Consider the following 22,216-nt stretch of genomic DNA (forward strand, 5'->3'; position numbering starts at 1 on the left):
CCCAGAGCCGTCTTTTATAGGAAAAAAGTGACCCCAGGCGCCCCTGCTCGCCTTCAAGGGCGGGCATGCCCGCCTGGGCTGGGCGGGCGTGCCCACCCTAGCTTAGGCGGGCGTGTCCGCCCAAGTTGGGCGGGCGTGTCCGCCCAAGCTGGGCGGGCGCGCCCGCCTGGCTTGGGCGGGTATGCCCGTCCATGCTGGGCGGTCGTGCCCGCCCATGCTGGGCGGGCCTGCCTGCCTAGCTTGGGCGGGCATGCCCACCCCTCGGGCGGGCATGTGTGCCTTTTTTCTTTTTCTTAATTTCGTTCCAGAGGCTTTTTTGGGAGTTCCGGACCTCCAAAAAATATTCCGAGACCAGTTCCATGATCCTTGTAATTTTTCGGACATTTCAAGTACCATATTGGCACACTTCCGGCGAACTTTTTGAATGACCTCCGGTCTGACCGGACTGTTTGCAGTCCAGAAAAAGTGGCTCTTTGAGCCTCAAAATTTGAGTATTCACACATACAGGACCCTCTTTAACTCAGACATTTTTTGCCAGAATTGATCCTTCCTGAGAAATTGCTTCGAGAGCTTGGAACCGACATCCTGGTCAGCGTCTCGTCAGAACCTCCCCAATCCCCGAGTTTACTCCAGTTAGTTCAGTGAATCATTCAAGTTCATCAGATTTAGAGCCTGACTCAAATCCAATAGAAATGGCGGATAACACGGAAAATGAGACCGGATTTTCGCAAGCTCAGATAAGGACCATTGCTCAGATCGTGGCCGCTGCTCTTGCCCAAGATAGGGCCCAAAACCAAACTACTCCCCCTTCTAGCAGTCATCTTGTGGTGGAAGAAAGGCCAATTCCAGAACCTGTATCAGATAATCAGGCTTCTGTGGGAAACACTATCCCTGTCGAGAATGATGTGCTCAAACAACTTGCCGATCTGAAAGAAAGATTCAACAAAATGGCGGCAGTAAAAGAGAAAGATCCAGTCACTAATTTTCACATCACTGAGTACATTTTGCACCCGACCAGTTCGGCTTCATTTAAAACATTCAAGCATACCATATTTGAAGGAGACAATGATCCTCGCTCTCACTTGTCTGAATTCCTCCGAGTATCACAGATGAACCGGTATAACGAGGAAGATGTCTTGCGTGCATTTCCGCAAACACTGCATAAAGACTATCGGAGGTGGTACGATGGTCTAGATGAGGAGGTTCAGAAGAATTGGATCAAGTTGCAGACCGCTTTTCTTAAGCACTTCAAGACCGATGAGAGTGATGAATTCAGCTTGCGCGATCTGGAGAGTTTAAGACAGGGGAAGGACGAGAGCTTTTCTGATTACTACAGGAGATGGAGAACTAAGTTGTATAGAGTTCAGACAAGGCCAAAAGATAAAGAATTGATCTGCATCTTCAGTAGGAGTCTGTTGCCCTTTTTCAAGGAAAGGATGTTGACCCAACCTCTCACAGACTTTTCTTTAGTTCAAAGCGCTGGATTGAACATTGAGGAGCTGTATAAGGAAGAAAAGAAGAAGAATAGAGGGTTTGGCAACTACCGGACTTCTTATGGTGACAGAAGTGCCAGAAGCAGTAATCAGAATCAGTCGGGGAATAATAATGCTATAGTGGGATCAGTTAATGAAAGGCGTAGGAGAGAGTTCACTGATTTGGGGAGACCCTTGAGCACAGTACTGAGATCTTGTATCAAGAATGGGGTGTTGTCGAAGCTGCCAGTTGACCCGACTAAACCAGTTCGAGGGAGATACATGGACAGAAATTGCGATTATCATCAGTGCAAGGGACATTCAACTGATGAATGTTTCAAATTAAGGCACGATATTCAAGACTTGATCGACAGTGGGAAGATTACTAAACCTTCGGACAAGAGCAAACCAATCACCAAGAACAACCCGCTTCCTCAATATCAGTATAATTATCCAGCCCGTAAGTCTCAATCAGGTGGATCGGTCAACGCGATCGAGAGTGGATTATCGGAAGAGGTAGTATTGGCTGAAGCGGAATGGGAAGAGCATATGTGCGCCATGTTGAACATATGGGACGATTGCAGTAGCGATGAAGAAGAAAAGGTGCTAGTGAAGATTGAAATCGAGAAAAGCATCACGGTAAAGGTGGGTGATGTGCCGGAAGATGAGGATGAGCAACTCCAGCTAGCCATTCAAAAGAGCTTAGCCGACCAAGAGGAACAATGGTACTACAGCAGTGAGGAAGAAGTGAATGAAGTAGGTGTTCAGAGTCTGACCCGGAGTGGGCGAGTATGCAATCCCGAGAGCAGTGTGCAGGCTAAGGGAAAAGAGATTGCTGTTGATGGAACCAAGAAGAAGGTGACAGAGAAAGGCGGAGAGGAGCCGAGAGAGAAAAAGAAAGAGGAAGAAGTAGTAAAAGGGCAAAAGAAGACTGTCAAGGTTAGAGAAAGCAATCAGAATAAGATGCCTAGTGGGGTGACCGCCAGTTCGGTACTGAGTCAATTACAAAGAACTAGAGCAGATATTTCAATATGGGATTTGCTGATAGCATCTAAAGAACATAGAGAGGCCTTGCTTAAAGCCATGACCTTTGTCAGAGTGCCGGCTCGGATTCAGAGTGTTGATATGATCAACGTGCTACAGCGTAGAATCGGTGAAATCACTTTCTTTGACTCAGACCTCCCACCGGAAGGAAGGAACCACTGTAAGCCATTGTACATTCAGATCACCGTCAATGGAAGAGATACCCAGAATGTAATGGTTGATAACGGATCGGCACTGTGTGTATGTCCGCTAAAGATGCTGTCCAAGTTTAAAATCGAGGAATCAGAGCTTGAGCCATCAAACATGGTGGTTAAAGCTTATGATAACACCATGCGGAATGCAAAAGGGACTTTTAAAGCAAAGATATCCACTGGAGCCGTGGAAAGCTGGGTAGATGTAGTTGTGCTCGATATCTTAGCCAACTATGCTCTTTTGTTGGGGAGACCTTGGCTCCATCCATTGGGTGCAATTTCGTCCACTCTGCATAGAAAAGTGAAAATCCCGTGGGGTACAGATGTGGTCACAGTCAACGCGCAAGAAGATCTGAGTGTAGCAATAGTAGAGGGCTTAGAGCTGGCGGTGCCCTTATCAGGATTTCAGGTGGCAGTAATTGATGCGCCCACCACCGAGAGCAAGAGTGCAGTGAATCGGATGAGTCCTTTCTCGAGGAAGATGATGAAGAAAATGCAATGGCAGTATGGCCGAGGTTTAGGTCGGGAACTGCAAGGAAGATTTGAGCCTCTCTCATTTGCATCTGGGCAGCAAGACAAGCGCGGATTGGGATATTCTGAGAACAGGAAAAAAGAGAAGTATGAGATTCGGTCTCCAGTTAGAGGGTCAAATTTGAATCATATTTTTTTTGTTCCACAAGCCGAGGGAGAATTTCATAGTAGGGGGAAGACCTACCCTGGTTTGGAGATATTTATGACTGATCATGAGGAGAAGCTAATCAAGTCGCCCGAACCTTCCTTGGAACAACTGGTGGATGGAACTGAGTTTATGGTGGGTATGACAGAAGCAAACACTGAATCTGATTGGTTGAAGAAGATATCCGAGTTTGAAGACTTTTTGGGGATTGGGGATGAAGCTTCCAAGTCAGTACAAGAGCAAAAAGCCAAGGCGAGGATCCTCCAGTCTGTTCTAGCTGCTGAAGATGCCGAAGAGGTAGAGAGGAAGGCGGAGAAGATGATAGAGCATGGAGAGGCTAAGAAAGAAGCTACCCCGGAAGATGAAGGAGGTGCAGATCCAGATGAAGTAATCTTGGCAATAAAAGATACTTGTAATGAATGTATTGAACAGGCAATTAATCCTGTGTTTTGCTTTTCTGATGCTTGTTTTAAGAACAATATGGATGGTTTCCCTCTTTTATTTTAATCAATGGAAGTGAACTTTGACTATTTGTTTTCTTGTTTTCCTGATTGTCATGTTCATGGCATTGATTATACCACGCGCATATTTGACATAAATGCATTGCATCATTTTGCATTTAATTTAAGCACCACTGAAGATCCTAAAATAATTGAAATCGGATCAGACTTCAAACCTGAGCTCAGATAGAATCTTCAAGAATGCATTAAAAGAAATTCGGAGGTATTTGCTTGGAGTTATGCGGACATGCCAGGGATCGACAGATCAATAGCAGAGCACTTCATCCCTACTGATCGGAATATCAAGCCAGTGAAATAGAAAAGGAGAAGGGTCAGACCAGAATGGCAGGACAAGATCAAAGCTGAAGTCCAGAAGCAGTTGGATGCAGGATTCTTAGAAGAAGTACATTATCCAGAATGGTTGGCGAATATAGTCCCGATGCTCAAGAAGGATGGGAGGATAAGGGTCTGTGTCGACTACAGGGACCTGAACAAAGCCTCGCCTAAGGATGACTTTCCACTTACGCACATAGATGTTTTGATAGACAGCGCTGCCGGAATGGGATGTTATTCTATCATGGACGGATTCTCCGGATACAACCAGATACTGATGGCCTTAGTGGACAAGCATAAGACCGCCTTCACCATAGACTTCGGAACATTTTACTATAAAGTGATGCCATTCGGACTAAAGAACGCCGGGGCAACATATCAGAGGATGGCTACTACGTTATTTCATGATATGATCCATAAGGGACTGGAAGTGTACGTAGATGACGTGGTGATCATGACAAAAACACAGGAGGAACACACAGAGATGCTGGAGAAGTTCTTTGCACGGGTCAAGCAGTACAACTTGAGTGGAATGAGGACTGCCAGAAGGCCTTTGACCACATAAAGAAATATTTGATGAATCCACCGGTGCTCAGTTCACCAAGACCAGGAGAACCTCTAATCTTGTACCTATCTATAGAAGATGTAGGAGTTGGAGCAATGTTGGTACAGCCGGACTCCGCTGGAGTAGAAAAAGCTATCTACTACATCAGCAAGAAACTACTGCCCATCGAAGAGAAATACAATCTGATAGAGAAAATGTGCATGGCAGTAGTAAGGTCGATAAAGAAGTTGAGGCCGTATTTTGATTCCTTCAGGGTCACTTTCGTCTCCAAAATTGATCCGTTGAAGTATTTGCAGAAAACACCTACTCTAGAGGGACGGTTGTCTAAGTGGTTGATTCAGATGTCTAGTGTGGATGCGGAGTTCGTAACAAAGAAGACGGTCAAAGGCCGAGCCGTGGCAGAATTCCATGCAAAAAACCCTGTGACGGACGATGAATCATGGGAATTGGAGTTTCCTGATGAACACTTGCTGTGCGTTGAAACAAGAGCTTGGAAGTTGTACTTTGATGGATCAGCTAACAGAAATGGAGCTGGGGCTGGTATTGTCATAGAAGCACCTAACGGCGAAGTCACAACCATGTGCAAGAGACTATTGTTCCCAGTCACTAATAACATGGCAGAATATGAAGCATGTATCATGGGAATGGAAGCTCTTCTTGCATCCGGTGCTAAAGAAGTTGAGGTGATAGGAGATTCTTTATTGGTTATTGAGCACGCCAACGAGAGATGGAAAGTCAAAGAAGAGAGATTAAAACCCTATGTCGAGTACTTGTTGAAAAAGGCAGCACTGTTTGACAAAATCACTTTCACTCACATAGGAAGGATCTATAACAGAATTCCAGACGCCTTGGCAAACTTAGCATCGGCTTGGCAGGATTTGACTAAAGTTCTGAAGAAGCCATTCATCATTACCGCAGCCAATATCCTGTGCTATCAAGAACATTATGTGAATCAGGTGGAGTCAGAGGAAGAACCATGGTTTACGGATATTCTGAGGTATATGAAAGATGGTACTTTTTCTGATGATGCGACGAAAGAAGACCGTGCAATCCTCAGGAAAATGGCTCTGAATTATGTTATAGTCGATGATGAACTCTACAGAAGAGTTTGGGATGGGATGTTGTTGAGATGTGTGAGCAAGAAAGAAGGAGAGGGCATAATGAGAAAAGTTCATGGAGGAGTTTGTGGTACTCATTTAAGTGGCATGAGCTTAGCAAGAAAAATCATGAGGCAAGGTTATTTTTGGATGCAAATGGAAGGCGACTGTGTTCAACATGTGCGTCGTTGCAAAGCTTGCCAATACCACGATAATAAAAGCCACCTGCCTGCTGTTGAACTCCATCCAACAACTCCTTCTTGGCCTTTTTCTGCATGGGGTATAGACGTCATCGGTAAAATCTCGCCAGCAGCATCAAACGGCAATCAGTATATATTGGTTGCAGTCGACTACTTCTCTAGATGGATCGAAGCTCAATCTTATAAGATCCTAACCGCCAAGCATGTGGCAAGATTCATTAAATAGAACATTTTCTGTAGCTATGGTGTTCCCCATCACATGGTCACAGATAATGGTTCTCATTTTCAAGCAGAGGTCGGCCAATTGCTTTACAAATATAAGGTTGAGCATCACCATTCCTCTCCTTATCGTCCTCAGGCTAATGGTGCAGTAGAAGCAGCGAACAAGGAGGTCAAAAGAATCCTGTCAAAGATGTGCGAAAGGTACAGAAGCTGGGCAGAGAAACTTCCTTTCGCGCTCTGGGGGCATCGCACTACTTTCAAGTCAGTGAATGGAGCTTATCCCTTTGAATTGGTATACGAAATGGAGGCAGTGTTACCGGTAGAGCTTGAAAAGAAGTCTCTCAGAGTGTTAGTAGAAGCGGGTCTGACCGAAGAAGAATGGACCAAGAAGAGGTATGAAGACCTGGCACTCTTAGACGGAAGAAGACTGAATGCTCGATTCCAGGATCAGATGAGAAAAAGGAGAATTGCTTGTTTCTACAACAAGTGAGTGCATCCAAGGGCCTTAAAGAACGGAGATTTGGTGTTAATTAGGTTATTGGATCATGAAGCCCAACATCATCCTGGTGGGAAATTCAAGCCCAATTGGCATGGACCGTTCAGAATTCAGAAGCTGTTATCTAAAGGCGCCGCTGAATTAGTCACTATGGAAGGAGAGCCTGTCAACTGAATCGTTAATCAAGATCAAATGAAAAGGTTCTACGTCTGAAATGATGATTTCAAAAAAAAAAAAAAAAAATCAGCTAAGTTGAAAACCCAAAAGGGCGGCTTAGGCAAGAGATGAGCTCGCTAGGTTGAAAACCCGAAAGGGCGGCCTAGGCAAAAGTTAGAGCATAAAAAAATGCAAAATGATAAAATCTCGGGATTAACATGTGGTGCTTAGTTTAAATGCAGAATTCATGCCATGCGTTCGTGATAAATGTGTGATTGGTTGCTCAACACCATCAACTTGACTCAAAGAAGAATAGGAAATCAAGTAGTTAGAGCGAACAATCATTGTATTAGAATAAACTCTCTTTACTTCTGTATAAGATTAATAAAAGATTTGAATTCTAAAGTCTTTCTTCCTATTTCGGGGTTGTGGTCAAAGAATGCAAGATCTTCCTCTCTGCTTATTTAAACAAAGATCGAATCACTTGGTTTGAAACGTCCTGGCTATTGGCCCTGCCTAAACAATCAACTCTTTTAAAACGTTGAGGGACGAATACCATTTTCTCAGTAATTTCCCTGGAAGAATCAATAAAGCCATGAATAAACATTTACACTTGCATAAGTTCATGCATACATAAAAGGAGTTACATTTGTTATTTTTGTCTTATTTGTACAGGTGATAGAGTAATCACTCCATTCTTTGTTGTCTTCAAGCGCAAGCTTTTTGTTTTTGTAGAATAATTTTTTATGAGCTTTCATTTATCAATCCAAGGGCAGGAGGCCCAAAGGACTGACACAACAAATAATTTCGAAAGAAAAAGTTTGTTGTCTGTTATTGATTTACATATGCAGAAAGCAGGAATTAATAAGGACAGAATCATCAAGACCATTGATTAAAAGGAGAGCGGATACATTTAGATAAAAGCTCATGGCTTAAGTACAAAAAAAAACAAACAACAAATAACAATTTATTCTAATGAGGCCTATCAGCAAAGGCCAATTTTCACAAGGCATGGTATCATCATGGGGCAAAGAACCAGTTGGCATATGCGGGTGTCACGGTGTCCTGCATCGTTCCTTCATCTAGATATACAGTGTTTCGATTTCGCCAACGATCAGCCAGATTAGTCAGCAGATGCTTGTGAATACTCAAATTTTGAGACTCGAAAAGCCGGTTTTCCCGGCCGCGGCGGTGGCGGCCGCCCTTAAAGGCGGCGGTAGCCGCTATCGCCGGCGGCCGTGCCGCCGGCGACAGCGGCTGCAGTCGCCTGTGAATACTCAAATTTTGAGGCTCAAAAGCCTGTTTTCCTCCGGACTGCGAACAGTCCGGCCGGACCGGAGGCCTTTCGGAAAGTTCATCGGAAATATGCCAATATGGTACTTGAAACGTCCGGAAAATTACGAGGATCTCCGAACTGGTCTCGGAATATTTTTTGGAGGTCCGGAACTCCCGGAAAAGCCCCCGGAATAAACCTGCCTGCCCCGGTGGCTCAGCCACCGGAGCCAGCCACCGAGCCGGCGGCCCATCCCGGCGGCTCAGCCGCCGGGAAGGCCGCCGACCCGGCGGCCCAGCCGCCGAAAGACCGGCGCCCCATCCCGGCGGCTCAGCCGCCGGGAAGGCCGCCGACCCGGCGGCCCAGCCGCCGAAAGACCGGCGCTTGGCTGCGGGAAGGCCGCCGAGTCGGCGGCCCATCCCGGCGGCCCAGCCGCCGGGCAGGCCGCCGACGAACTGGCGGCCCGGCCGCCGGGCGGGCCGCCGAGACCCGGCGGCCCGACCGCTGAGACCCGGCGGCCCGGCCGCCGGGAGGGCCGCCGATCCGGCGGCTCAGCCGGCGGCCCGGCCGCCGAGACTTGGCAGCCCGGCCGCCGGGCGGGCCGCCGAGCCGGCGGTCCATCCGGCGACCCAGCCACCGGAAACAGTCCGTTTTGCGCCTATAAATACAGGCCTCGGGCCTCCTTTTTTCCGGACTCAGTCTGTGTTGACGGACGCTCCTTCTCCCTCTCGCTCCTTGCGAATTCTTTACTGCTTTTTTTTGCATTTTAATTTAGCTTTTATTGCTTTCTTTCTTTGTTAAGTGGTCATTAAAATTAAATTAATTAATTTCCCTTAACGAGGAGCTTAACCTGGAGTTAAGAAGTGGCCGTCGACTAAATCAGGTACGCAAAACTAAACTCTGTTTTAATTTTAGCATTTCATGCATGCTTCTTTTCTACTGCTCTTAAATTCTATAACTGCATAAATGCATTCATACCATTAACTAGGCAAATAAATTGCCTCAATTAAATAAACTTAAGCTAAATGCCCGGTTAATTAATGATCGTGGTATTAAAGTTTAAATTCGACAATATTGGCTAAAAGCCTAGTTAATCAATAACTATGGTGAAATTGCCTTTATTTCGAACAAGTTTTGGCTTAAGTCTAATTAATCAATAATTGTGACTAAAAGGCCCTAATTAAACACTTTTTTTATTATGGCAATAAATTGCCTATATTTCAATTTAATTAATCACTTTAGGCAAACAAATTGCCTATAAGTGAAGATTAACCTTTTTAGCGACAAATCGCTTAAATTAAATTTCTTTGGCTAAAAGCCTTCAAACAATTTTTTGGCAAATAAACTGCCTTAAATCAATCAACTTTGGCGACAATCGCCCAATTAGCGTCATTTGGCAAATTAATTGCCTAAACCAATATTTTGGCTTTAAAAGCCTTAAAACAATTCGTTTGGCACAAATGCCTCAAACATCAATTTTTGGCAAACTAATTGCCCAAATCAATCCTTTTGGCTAAAAGCCATTAAAATCAACATTTTTGGCATCAAATGCCTAAAATCAAATCAATCAATCCTTTGGCAAAATGCCTAAACAAAATGCACAAAGCATACACACACTCATGCATTAAGCATCCCATTCAAAGCCCTCTAAAAGAGGCCTATCGAACTACGTTGACTTTGATCTTCCATTCAAACGGAAGTACGTAGGCACGTTCGGGATTTCACCCCGGGTGGCAAGTCAAAATCACTCAAACATTTCATTAATCCATCATTCACCTTGCAAAGCATTCATTCATCGGTTAGTTTATCGGCATGACATAGTCTCGGGATCCATCTCGGGTTCGTAGATTGTGCCTTAATCATTGGGATAATTAATCTAGTAACTAGGTTAATTAAAAATGGAGTCACTTAGGGTTTTTTCCTAGTTTACCCTTAAATAATTAAACAAGGTGGCGACTCACACACATCACGTGTATTTCTTCTCATTCATCATATGCATCACATGCCTATGGCATTTTGGGGAGGGGTCCACAGTTTGGCGACTCTGCTGGGGATTTATGTAATCATTTTGCATAAAGTGGACTACAATTGCTGTGTAAACTAACCTGTCCTTCTTTAGTGCATTATTTTACTATGCCTTGTTTTGCAGGGTACCCTAGCAAAGATTAAGTGTTCTTTCTTTAAGAATGCTTAATGCGGAGAATTTGGACCTAATTGAACTGTACTTTAAATTTGTTTATTTATTTGCACGATTGAGAGAATCATTTTCTCCATTTCATAAAAAATGAATTTCAAATGAATTTCTTCTCTCTCTGTTCAAACTTCTGAGTCTGGATAGCAAGTAGCGCTGATCGGCAGGTCTCTTTGATTATGTCGACGGACAGCCAAAGCGTCCTCCCTGTTGCCGCAAACCATCCCTAATCCTTTTGGGGGTGGCCCATGGGCATGCGTACTGTTGGACCCACGCGAAACTCTTTGTTTCACATGTGGTTAGGTATATCCATGCTCAAGGCTCAAGGGTCCCTTAATAAGCCAATCCTCTATTTGTGTCATAGCCTATAGAACCTATCCTTTAGGACAGTATGCACCCAATGATGCTGGATCATTCCATTAAAATGAATTATGTTGTGATGTCCTGCGCATTCACGCATTCATCCCATACTTCACAAAAAAAAAACATTCCTTTTCAAAGCTGGAAAATCACATTTTTGGTCCCTAAGACCTGGAAAATTACATTTTGGCCCCTAAGGCCCAAAAAATTTTTTTTTTTGAGAACTTAGGGTCTTTCGAAAAGTCGAGGTGTCCAGCCCTAAACACTCTACCTTACATATCACATCCCATGGAGTTCTATCCTAGGTGTCCTAGCATACCAATATCACCCCACATCACAAGGGTCATGTCCAAATACCTCGCCCATACACTACCCTACCTCACACTATCTCACATACCCTATGAAAATACCTTATAGTCTAATCATTTTGACTATGTCTTTTTACAGGTACCCCTCCAAAGACCACCTGTACCCGAAACACCAACTGAGCTCTCACCCACAAGTCCAACAACCCCAACTCCACCAATGGCATCACTGTCTGACATCCAAAACCTCATTGAACAATTGGAAGCCAGAATGGAGGCTAGAATGAATGAGGCATTGGCTGCCCAGAGGACTGCCCTAATAGCCGAACTTGGTGGTGGTAATGGAAATGGGGCTTCCGCCGGGGGAAGTGGACCTTCTACCTCCAATCTGGGACCTGCTGCAGAACCAATAAACCCTACCCTTAACCTGGATGGCATGCCCTCTGGAACTGCTTCTGAGCTGGAAGCTCAGAAAATGAGAGAGAAACTAGAACTCCTGGAAAGGTCTATCACTGCCCTCAAGACACACAAAGAAGTCGTGGACATGGACTCCTTGTCCTTGTTCCCCGAAGCAAGACTGCCGACAAAGTTCAAGATGCCCAACATGGACAAGTTTGATGGAACCACTTGTCCTAAAACGCACCTGAAAATGTATGTAGGTGCCCTCAACCCGTTTGGCCTGAACAGCGAGCTCCTTGCTCAGTTGTTTCAGCAATCTTTGACTGGTGCTGCATTAAGATGGTTTGTAAGCTTGGATCGTTCCAAAATGAAGAATTGGGAGGACATATGCAATGCTTTCAATACGCAGTACCATTATAATATCGAAGTGGATGTCACTCGGAGAGAGCTGGAAACCACTAGACAAAAGAACAATGAGCCCTTCTCCTCGTTCCTTTCGAGGTGGAGGGCCAAAGCTGCTCAAATGATCAACCGACCCTCTGAACAGGAACAAGTTGACATAATAATCAATAATTTACTGCCTGTCTACCAGTCACATCTTCAAACACAGTACTTGCCTACGTTCCAATCGCTCATTGCGACTGCAACTAAGGTGGAAGACTTAATCCAGTTGGGTCAACTCAAAGAAGACTCATACAAGAAGCAGAATCATGCTGGGTCCAGTGAGACAAATGAAATAGCCAGTATAATCCCCATGAATCCTTTACGTGTTGGGAATTTGGGAAACAATCAGCCAAGGAGGCAATATACTGATCTCGGCATGCCAATCCTTTTGGTGTTCCAAGAAGCAGTAAAAGCAAATTTACTGAAGCCCTTAGAAGCAAGGCCATTACCAAATCCCCTACCCCGGAATTTCAAAGCCAATGAATACTGTGAGTACCATCAAGGACATGGGCATAAGACCGAATCATGCTGGACTTTGAAAAACCGTCTACAAGACCTAGTTGACAATGGGTCCATCATCCCCAAGAGCAAGCTGAACATCAACCAATCCCTTGCCTAACCATGGGATTGATGCAAAAAAAAATTTGCTGAACAAGAATCGTTCGATCCTTTCGAACTTTTCTTAGAATTGAATGAAGTTTGTGTCTGAGAATGTTGAGATCAAGCCTCCAAAAGAACAAAGGAATTGTTCAAGACCAACAACAACATGTCTGATCGATTGAAGCATCGAGAAGAACAAAGTCACTACAGTCAATCCAATCCTAGTCCATCACAGTCCACCTAGAGTCTATCTTTTAGGGTCTCGTTTTTTTTCTTTTTCATTTCCATTCAAGTATTCATTTGTAAATCTAAGTGTCTTTTGTACACAAATTTTGTCTTATCAATAAAAAGGGATCAGTTTACGTTCCAATCATATTTATACTCTTTCCCTATCCTTGCCTGTGAAAGCAAAAAAAAAAAATCGAAAAAAATAATAAAAAAAAAATTGAAAAAAATAAAAAAAAATGACAAAAAGATAATAAAAATTGGCAAAGAAAAATGCATTCATCCTTTCATTTGCTCTGCATCAATCAAAACTTGGGGCATCCTAAGAAGCACCATCAAAGGGGAAGTTTTGAAGGGTAATCATGGAAAGGATCCAGCAAAGGGTACGCAAGACTTCAAAACAGTACCGAGGCAAAGCCGATTGAAGGGGTTAGGGCCAGAATGGTTTCTCCAAAAACCCAGGAATGGAAGATGCTCCGAGAGAGAGGTGTTTGAATTTCGAGCTTAAAAGCGACAGAATAAAAGAAGTTATATTTGGAATTGGGTTGGGTCTGCACGAAGTCGCAATGCTATCCATACACTACTCAAGTCATCTCAGAATCCAGTTGCCTCGAAATTCTTTATGGAGAGGCTGCTTCTAAGCAAGCATAGGGAAAAACGGGACAAAAGGAACCCCTGGTCAAAAGGAAGAAAACAAGCAAAAGAAAAAAATGGGTCAAAAAGGAACTCCTGCACAAAAGAAAGAAATCAAGGACAAAGCTACAGGAAATCGAGTTGTCAAAAACGGGTCAACTGCAGGCTCTCCGTTAAATTCAAGACCATCAAGGGTAGATGACAAATCATTTCAGCCATAAGGACAAAGACCAAGCGGCTACTCACACTTTGAAAAAGCAAGTTAAAAGAAGCAGTCATTTTCACGAATTGGATGACAACAAACACCTTGAAAATCAAGCGCCAAGCATGGCACAAGTACAAGTGTCCTTATAAACAAGGATCATTTCTCAAAACGAGGAAAAGGAAGAGTCTCCTCAAAATTCCTTATGGAGAGGAGAACCATTGAGGAAATAAGTTTCAAATTCAGAGGAAGATAAAGTTCAAGAAAAGGAATCAAATTAACCTCAAGAATTCAAACATGGCAAAGCCATAAACTCAAAGCATAAAAGCTTCTTCAACACTCAAGCCCCTCAAGTTACCGCCACAATGTGGGTATTCAAAACTCTTTGTGGCGAATACAAGTCACATTTCAGTCAACCAGTGGTAAAACCACTACAACAACAAAGTCAGATTCGCCTAGGGTCATCACTATCATACGAGCTCGAGTCAATAAGTTGATTCAACATCATCTAAGTCAGGAATGAATCCCATAAAGACATCAAGCCGGGAAGGAATCCCGCGAAGAAATCAAGTCAGAAATGAATTCTGCATCAACATCAAGCCGGGAAAGAATCCCGCGAAGACATCCAGTCGGGAATGAATCCCGCAAAGACATCAAGTCGGGAAGGAATCCCGCAAAGACATCAAGCCGGGAAGAAATCCCGCGAAAGAAATTAAGTCAGAAATGAATTCTGCATCAACATCAAGCCGGGAAAGAATCCCGCAGAGACATCCAGCCGGGAAGGAATCCCGCAAAAAAAAAAAAAAAAAAAAAAAAAAAATCAAAACGGAGATGAATTCTGTATTAATATCAAGTCAGGAAGGAATCCCGAAGAAGTCAAATCGGAAATGAATTCCACAATCAAAATTAAGTCAGAATTGAATTCTGCCCCAGCAGCAAGCCGGGAATAAATTCCGCACCAAGACGGAAAGGAATTCCGCACTAACATCAAGACGGAGATGAATTCCGCACTAACATCAAGACGGAGATGAATTCCGCACCAGCCGAGCACGAAGTTCGCATCCCCGAAGGAACTACGAAAGACCTGATTCTCCCCATCCCCCGAAGAGTTCTTGGAGATACGTAGGCAGCCACAAAGGCGCGGTCACAAACATAAGTTTGCATCATAAATAGCATTTTCTCTTTGCCAATATAAAAAATAAAAAATAAAAAAGAGAAGGAAAGAAAAATAAAAGCTGGAGTTGAAAACCTGAAAGGGCGGCTTCAGGCAAGAATTGAGCCCGCTAGGCTGAAAACCCGAAAGGGCGGTCTAGGCAAAAGTTAGGGCAAAGAGCCTGCTAGAGTCGAAAACCCGAAAGGGCGGCTACTAGGCAAAAGTTAAGGCCAAAAAAAAAAAAAAAAAAAAAAAGGTGCTTTCAAAGGTCTCCTTGGGAGTATATAAATCATTTTTTCCAGGAATCACTGAGTTCCTTCGAGTCAAAATTCACTACAAGAAAACTTTGGGTCTCTAAATCGAGTCTCTAAAATCAAGTCTCCATCACCAGTGGTCATTCCACAACGGGCCACAAAAATTGAGTCATTCTCAAAAGTTCGTTTTGAAAGCGTCACTCTTTGAGTCATTCCTCGAAGAAAGAGGGAGAGAGAAAAATGTCAAAACAATCCCTAAAAAAGTGTCAAACATAATCATTGAGAGGTAATTCTTTAATACCTCGTCTCCACTCGGACCATCGTTTCTTCGATCCTTTCAGACGAGCGATGTCATCCACATTGTCCGTTTCCTCGAGTCATATAAGTAACCTTGTTCTCTTTGATTCCTCGATCGAAAGGACAAATACAACACCAATGTTTTGAAGTATTCCATGGTCAGCACCATTCTGGGGGCAAGAAGTGATAAGAACCTTCACCATTCTCCCATCACAGAAGTAATCACAGAATTTTAGTCTTTCATTGAGAAGAAATTCTGTTTCAGCTAATAAAGGCATCAATTCCCTCAAGCAGGGGGCAAAATCCTCCAAGTCGAATTCAGGGGCAAGTGTTATAAAAAAAAAACATACACAACCCAGGGTGGAACCCAACCATCGTCAATCTCTTTTACCCAAACCCAGGGTAGAACCCGGTTAATGGTTAACTTTCTTACATAAAACCTAGGGTGAAACCCTAACCAATAACCAACCCTTTTTCATCCAAAACCAAGCCATTTGATCATTTCGACTTTAGGTGGACCCTTGGTTCTCAATGAGAAAAGTAAAAATAAAGCAAATCTCTTTTCAAGCCCTCATTAAGAGGCAAAACATCTTTTCAAGTCCTCTAAGAGGCAAAACATCTTTTCAAGTCCTCTAAGAGGCAAAACATCTTTTCAAGCCCTCATTAAGAGGCAAAATCTATTTTCAATTCCTCATTAAGAGGCAAAACCTCTTTTTCAAGTCCTCTAAGAGGCAAAATTTCTTTTTAAGTCCTCAAAGAGGCAAAAACATCTTTAAATTGCAAACATAAATCCTTGCATTCGATCATTTCATTTCAAGGAAAAACCCAACGGCGGGGTTCCCTCCTCTGCCTATCCTCAAAATTTGGTCTTCAGACAACCACCGACGCCCATAAATCATTTTTATGGTTGCCAGTGGGGGGCAACTGTGAATACTCAAATTTTGAGACTCGAAAAGCCGGTTTTCCCGGCCGCGGCGGTGGCGGCCGCCCTTAAAGGCGGCTGCAGTCGCCTGTGAATACTCAAATTTTGAGGCTCAAAAGCCTGTTTTCCTCCGGACTGCGAACAGTCCGGCCGGACCGGAGGCCTTTCGGAAAGTTCATCGGAAATATGCCAATATGGTACTTGAAACGTCCGGAAAATTACGAGGATCTCGGAACTGGTCTCGGAATATTTTTTGGAGGTCCGGAACTCCCGGAAAAGCCCCCGGAATAATCCTGCCTGCCCCGGTGGCTCAGCCACCGGAGCCAGCCACCGAGCCGGCGGCCCATCCCGGCGGCTCAGCCGCCGGGAAGGCCGCCGCCCGGCGGCCCAGCCGCCGAGCCGGCGGCCCATCCCGGCGGCCCAGCCGCCGGGCAGGCCGCCGACGAACTGGCGGCCCGGCCGCCGGGCGGGCCGCCGAGACCCGGCGGCCCGGCCCCCGGGAGGGCCGCCGATCCGGCGGCCCAGCCGGCGGCCCGGCCGCCGATCCGGCCGCTCAGCCGGCGGCCCGGCCGCCGAGACTTGGCAGCCCGGCGATCCATCCGGCGACCCAGCCACCGGAAACAGTCCGTTTTGCGCCTATAAATACAGGCCTCGGGCCTCCTTTTTTCCGGACTCAGTCTGTGTTGACGGACGCTCCTTCTCCCTCTCGCTCCTTGCGAATTCTTTACTGCTTTTTTTTGCATTTTAATTTAGCTTTTATTGCTTTCTTTCTTTGTTAAGTGGTCATTAAAATTAAATTAATTAATTTCCCTTAACGAGGAGCTTAACCTGGAGTTAAGAAGTGGCCGTCGACTAAATCAGGTACGCAAAACTAAACTCTGTTTTAATTTTAGCATTTCATGCATGCTTCTTTTCTACTCCTCTTAAATTCTATAACTGCATAAATGCATTCATACCATTAACTAGGCAAATAAATTGCCTCAATTAAATAAACTTAAGCTAAATGCCCGGTTAATTAATGATCGTGGTATTAAAGTTTAAATTCGACAATATTGGCTAAAAGCCTAGTTAATCAATAACTATGGTGAAATTGCCTTTATTTCGAACAAGTTTTGGCTTAAGTCTAATTAATCAATAATTGTGACTAAAAGGCCCTAATTAAACACTTTTTTTATTATGGCAATAAATTGCCTATATTTCAATTTAATTAATCACTTTAGGCAAACAAATTGCCTATAAGTGAAGATTAACCTTTTTAGCGACAAATCGCTTAAATTAAATTTCTTTGGCTAAAAGCCTTCAAACAATTTTTTGGCAAATAAACTGCCTTAAATCAATCAACTTTGGCGACAATCGCCCAATTAGCGTCATTTGGCAAATTAATTGCCTAAACCAATATTTTGGCTTTAAAAGCCTTAAAACAATTCGTTTGGCACAAATGCCTCAAACATCAATTTTTGGCAAACTAATTGCCCAAATCAATCCTTTTGGCTAAAAGCCATTAAAATCAACATTTTTGGCATCAAATGCCTAAAATCAAATCAATCAATCCTTTGGCAAAATGCCTAAACAAAATGCACAAAGCATACACACACTCATGCATTAAGCATCCCATTCAAAGCCCTCTAAAAGAGGCCTATCGAACTACGTTGACTTTGATCTTCCATTCAAACGGAAGTACGTAGGCACGTTCGGGATTTCACCCCGGGTGGCAAGTCAAAATCACTCAAACATTTCATTAATCCATCATTCACCTTGCAAAGCATTCATTCATCGGTTAGTTTATCGGCATGACATAGTCTCGGGATCCATCTCGGGTTCGTAGATTGTGCCTTAATCATTGGGATAATTAATCTAGTAACTAGGTTAATTAAAAATGGAGTCACTTAGGGTTTTTTCCTAGTTTACCCTTAAATAATTAAACAAGGTGGCGACTCACACACATCACGTGTATTTCTTCTCATTCATCATATGCATCACATGCCTATGGCATTTTGGGGAGGGGTCCACAATGCTGCGTAATAAGACCGCTCTCGAAGTTATGGACTCTGGGAACGCGTTGTATCATCCCATGCTGACGGCTGATCCTATCAGGGAAATAGGCCATGGAACGGTCTAGACTGGCATACAACACATAATTGAGATTCATACTCCCAGTCGTGACCAGTCTAATCCTCCACCAAGGACAAGTCCATCAAATGGTAGGATTACCACCAAAATCAAAGCGTCTCCGAGAACGAGATTGAAAAATGACAGCCCCGTAGGTCGGAATCAAGCGAGCTGGAATAGGAGGAATCAGGCTTAATTTGTCCAGAGCCCAGGCTTGCAATAGCAATGGACAACCGCGGTGATGAACATTGAAGCTGGTAATGTGAAGGGCAATATCTCTAGCCCAACACATTGTCTCTCCCATGATCATCATATAGACAGTACGATGGTACAATTGCATGTCACGAACAACGGTCAGAAGTCGGAGATCTCCAACTTCGGGTTGACGGTTCTTCATGGCATACACATTCAGTAGTAAGAAGCAGCAAGCTCGGATCCAAGGAAGATCTAGATTAGTGGACGAAACCTTGTTCAAGAAAGGTTCCAAGGGAAGACCTTGATCCACGTTTATGCCATCAGGAAGATAAACCGGACACAGGGCCATGATCTCAGTTAGATTATACCTAGGACCTGGGGGCAAGGCAGGAGTTTCATCTTGTTCAGGATGATGGTCCATTACCGCACACATTTCCTCATAAGTCGGGGTTACTTCAGAGTCTTCAAACCGGAAAACCATGGTGCTAGGGTTAAAATGAGTAACGAGCCAAGAAAGGAAACCATAATCAGGTTTCAAATCTCTTAAGTATTTCAACCAGGCGAGTTGGTTCATAGGAGAAACTCCCCATAGATCATCAGGAATGGACTGGACGAAAGTTGAGACTTGGTGTCGGAAAGCCATGAAAAAGGTTATTTAAGAAACAGGTCTGCTTTGAATCCTGGATGTGAAAGAAAGGTGGAAAGAAACCCCATTTATAGAAGGATGAAGCGACTAGTGAACGAACCATTGTCAATGTCCGACATAATAAACACCGTCAGAGGTAGTTGGAAGAACAGTTAAGTATGGACCGCTCGGTTTGGTAAACATTTAAGCTCGCATTGATAAATAAGGACGGTTTGTATAATAAAGAAGTTGATCTTTATGACCGCATTAACCGTCCTATCAGGTAAGTACTACGATCCACTCCTGTTTATGAATTGATTTTGTCATTTTGGGTTCATTATTTTATTCTTTATCTATCTATTTATTCCATTTTATTTTATTTATTCATTTACAATAAATTAGTCGGTTGGCTGCTAACAAGGTGAACCATTTTGAGAATAAATGGGACACCATTATTTTGTGTTGTTTTGTTTTTGCAGGAATAAGACTTCACAGTTGTAAAACATAAACACTTGTGATAAAGTAATAAAAATAAAAGTTGTGAAAATATAAATAATATCATAAAAATAATGATATAACTGTACAACTGTTCAAAAATAAATAAATAAATAATAAAACACCGCTAAATGTTCAAAATGTTCAAAAAATGTTCAAAAATGGAGGAGACGTGCAGCAAGACTACCGCCGCCTACGGCTAGGACCAGCAACAGTCGGAGGGGGTGGAGTTGGTGGTGCGCCATCCGAAGAAGAGCCATCCTCATCCTCATCAGAAGAGTCGAGTGGGATGCCCTCGACCTCTAATCTCGTCCGAAGCCGCTCCACCTCTGCCTGAAGCCGGCTCACGGCACTAGACTGACGGGACTGATGCCTCCGCAGCCTCCCGTTCTCCAGCTCCTGTAAAGGCAAGCATGTGTAAGAAAATTTACCAACATAATAAGAAGCTAAAAGGTAAATATGTGTAAAGTTCATACCAGCTCGTGCCGCTCGGAGTAGAGCCGACCTATGTAAGCTCGAGCAAAATCGAACCGCTGGCATATCTCCTGATACCTCTGGGCCGGCACCTGCAAACGAGGAATATCCGTTAAAAGATTACTCAGGTACAATGCTCTTAACTTTGTAAATTCGGTTTATGACTTACGTGTGTAGCGTGCTCAGGGTCCAACTGCACCGGAGGAGGAGCCTGTCGAAGATCAGCAGGAATGACGACGCCAGATCCCAAACCTAGACTAGGGTCCAATACCACCTCCATATCAGGTGGGAACGGGACGTCACCCAGCACTACACCGGCCGGTCCAGCCAGAGCCGCCGCGCCACCCGCCTCAGCCGCTGCCTCAGCTCGGTAGTGAGCCGCAGTCTTGTGCGTCTTCCGCTCCTACATTAAGTTATAGAGAGTAATGGCATCAGTGGTTTGAAACAGCGAGAATAGTAATAACAGTAAATAAGCAGAAGATCAGATGAGTTACCTGGGTGTACTCGAGGACCTCGGGAAGCCGGGCCTGCATCCGGGAGGCGAAGTAAGAGGGGAAGTCACCGATGGACAGGAAATCGTTCACCGAGAAGCCTCTGTACTCTATCTCCAAATCCTCCCGGGTCAAGCCCTCCAGCAGACACATATGCCGAGGAGGAGCATGAGGCACTCTCCGCCGTGACGGAGCTATCGGGGTGTCAAAGACTCTCTCTCCAAGAAAGTACCGGTCAGCCCAGTATCCTCGCATCAACAGCCTAGACCGGGTGTGCAATTCAGCCACCTCCCGGCCCGGGTAGGTCCTCCAAGCCTCGCAGTCCCATGGAGATAAGGACAGCTACAAAATAAGAAATTAGTATTTGTTGTGCATTGAAATAAGAAAAGGGAAAAAGAAGATAAGCTAAATGTTCAGAATATCTGTGTACTCACATCGGACAGCTCCCGGTCTTTAAGAAAGCTCCGCCAGTACTCGGGATACTCGCCACTGGCATAAGTGTGATGGCAGTGGGCCAGATAGCGAGGAATCCTCCTGGACTCGACAGGAGAGTCGCCACTCGGACCTCCGGGGTAGATGCAATACTCGTAGGACCATACCTGCAACAGAAGAAGTAACGGTATCAGTAAGCTGAACAGTTCAGAATGAGAAGTAAAAAGTAAAGAGTGAAAGAACGTTACCTCCAAAGGCCGGATGAACAGCCAGTTCGACTCACCGCTACCACGAGTCCAGACATCCAGACTGTGATAGAGGTGAGCCAAACCAAGTGTGGCCCAGTCGAAGACAAGCCAGCACCGCCAGATCTCCCTTATTCTGGGAGGTGCATAGAAACTGGGACGAAATAATGTAGAACAAGAAGGACCGAGCAGCCTGGTCCCTCTCCTCCCGAGTGTAAGCAGGAGCAGCAGGTCGAGCCTCCTCCGGTAACTCCCTCCAAGCCTCTAACCGGGTCCTGATCCTCTCGGCCTAGAACCGGAAGATCATCTCATAAGACATACACCCCTGGACGGTGTACCGGGTCTGCGTAGTGACGCCGAGCAAGGAACGGACTAACTGGGCCCCGAGAGCGGCCGTCTGATACCGAGCATCCAGTGGGGGAACTGGGCCAGTGAAGCGCAGGCCAGTAATTGCAGCATAGTCCACGGGCGTGAGAGTCATCTCGCCGAAGCCGAACACGCAGGTGTGCGTACAGTCGTTCCACCGCTCCATCAATGCATATCGCATAGCGGATGGGAAACGAGGCTGCGTGTGGCGTAATCCCTGAAGCCTGCAGCGACTACCCGGGCTCCCATAGGAGGGTCCAATAAGTCCCAGAAGGCAGAAGCATCAGTGGCTGATTCGGCCGAACGGGCCTTGCCAGATTCACCTGTAAGAAAATTTCAATTTCAATAAATATAAGACTAACAACTGTTCATTTTCTTTTATCGCAGGAAAAATAAAGACCAAATTTCAGTTTGGACCATAGCTGCGTCACGCAGCTACAAAGCCGCGTCACGCATCTACACAGCTGCGTCACGCGGCCCTGCCCAAGTTACGCACCTAGAAGCACAGCCGCGTAGCGCATCTCTGCACTCGCGCCATGCTACTCCACAGCTGCGCCACACAACTGTTTGAGAT

This window comes from Jatropha curcas, chromosome 7, assembly GCF_041381405.1.
Source record: "Jatropha curcas cultivar XTBG-Jc1 chromosome 7, XTBG_Jcur_1.0, whole genome shotgun sequence".
Taxonomy (NCBI): Eukaryota; Viridiplantae; Streptophyta; class Magnoliopsida; order Malpighiales; family Euphorbiaceae; genus Jatropha; species Jatropha curcas.